Below are 1,801 nucleotides of genomic sequence, written 5' to 3' on the forward strand. Positions count from 1 at the left end.
ATATATAGCTCTGACTGAAACCATGTTGTTTGATTACATATCTGACCTGATGTGCTGGCTGCTGAAAATAACCACTTTACCCTTATATTTTATTTTGTGCCAAATAAAATGTATGTGTTTGATAATTGATAAAATATCTTTATAGAATTGATGAATAATTATACAAAATATAATATATATATATATATATATATATATATATATATATATATATATATATATATATATATATATATATATATATATATATATATAATAAGAGACCAACAAAGACAAAACAAAAGTATTTGGATAAAAAAAAGATACATGGGTAATTAGATGAAACTCTAAAAATGTTCAATTATGTCCATAAACCATAATCTAAAAAAGAAAATGAACAATTTTAGACCTACTCACTTGCATTTACGAAAACAAACAAAATAAATCAAAATTTATTCAAAACTGAACCAAATTCTGGCATTTCTTCCACAAGCTCCACTGCCCCCTGCAAACATCATTCTCCCATGCTCAGGTTTGATTCACTGAACTCCATCACATGAAATTCAATCTCGTTTTCTTCTCACCTGAACACCAATTTGTCAACCTAGTACATTGTTATTGGTATTCACTTGATACTGTTATAATTTTGCTTTAAATTGGCATTTTTAACTTTCTAACATTTGTGTTGCACTTTATTTTTAAACAAAAGGGCATTCCAGGTTGTTATACAATAGAGAAGTAGGGCTTATCATTTTCCCATTAATGTATGCAAAGCTCGAATTATGATGTAATACCCATCTTAAACCTTGAGTTTATGCTTCTGATTCTGATTTTAAAGCTCCAAATGGGTAGTCCCAGTCCCACAAGGGATGAGCGTTTTCCATAGATAACCCATAGTCAACAAGCAATTCACTTGATGCAATTACAGGGAGTGAAACATATGTTAGATGTGAAGAGATTTACCAGATAATGCAATTCAATTGATGTGTCTTGACTGGTAATTTTCGATTTTCAGTTTCATCAAAAGAACGAACAAAAAATTATCACATGAGGAATAAACCTTATAGTCGGAGTAATAAACCCTACCATCGGAGTTGCAGGGACGGCCGATGCTAGAGGAGGAAGGCGTTGGCGAATCGGTGGAGGCCGACTGTGGGGAAAGAAACGGTTGTGCAACTTGTTCACCATGGACGATGGAGTCAGAAGCGATTACGATTTATGGGATAAAATCAAAACAGCTCTCAATTTCATCAGTCAGCGTTATTTTTTTGTGGACTCGATAAGAGGAATATTGACCAGGTAAGAGGCTAAACTTGATAATATCAAACACTCTTACCGAACCGACTAAGAAATAACCTCTTACTGGACCCAGTAAGAGGTAAATCAAACAGGCCCTTACTAACAAAAAAGGAAGAATTTCATATATGTCATTCTTAAACATCAAAACATCATATTTACCCAACTTAATTTCTAAATATCATATTTACCCTTCATAAAATTTCAAAATATCATATATTTACTTTTTAAACATCAAAATATCATATATGTCATTCTTAAATATCAAAATATCGTATATGCACTTTGTAAACATTAAAATATCAATGATAATATCTAAAATATCATCCATCTACAACATAATAATAATCATCAACAACAAAAACTAAACAATTTAAATATACATTCCATAGAAAGGGTAGAAGTTGAATCTTTTTGTCTGTTAAGAGGCCGACATTCCAACAATTTAGAAGTTCACATTTCATTATCATAGACATAAAGATAATATGGTTAAATTGTAGCACCTGATTCATGGTACGTATTTCTT

The 1,801-nt window shown here is 30.9% G+C and overlaps 1 long non-coding RNA gene across 1 annotated transcript; it reads right to left on the reverse strand.

Moving 5' to 3' along the window:
* Positions 1 to 271: 271 nt before the first annotated feature.
* Positions 272 to 1,279, reverse strand: LOC111900844 (uncharacterized). The gene is made up of 2 exons (XR_002853286.3): positions 1,066 to 1,279; positions 272 to 563 (listed from the first exon to the last, which is right to left on the reverse strand). It is a non-coding gene; the product is annotated as an uncharacterized LOC111900844 (long non-coding RNA).
* Between the last annotated feature and the right edge of the window lie 522 nt (positions 1,280 to 1,801).

The sequence above is a fragment of the Lactuca sativa genome, chromosome 3, assembly GCF_002870075.4.
Source record: "Lactuca sativa cultivar Salinas chromosome 3, Lsat_Salinas_v11, whole genome shotgun sequence".
NCBI classification, from domain to species: domain Eukaryota; kingdom Viridiplantae; phylum Streptophyta; class Magnoliopsida; order Asterales; family Asteraceae; genus Lactuca; species Lactuca sativa.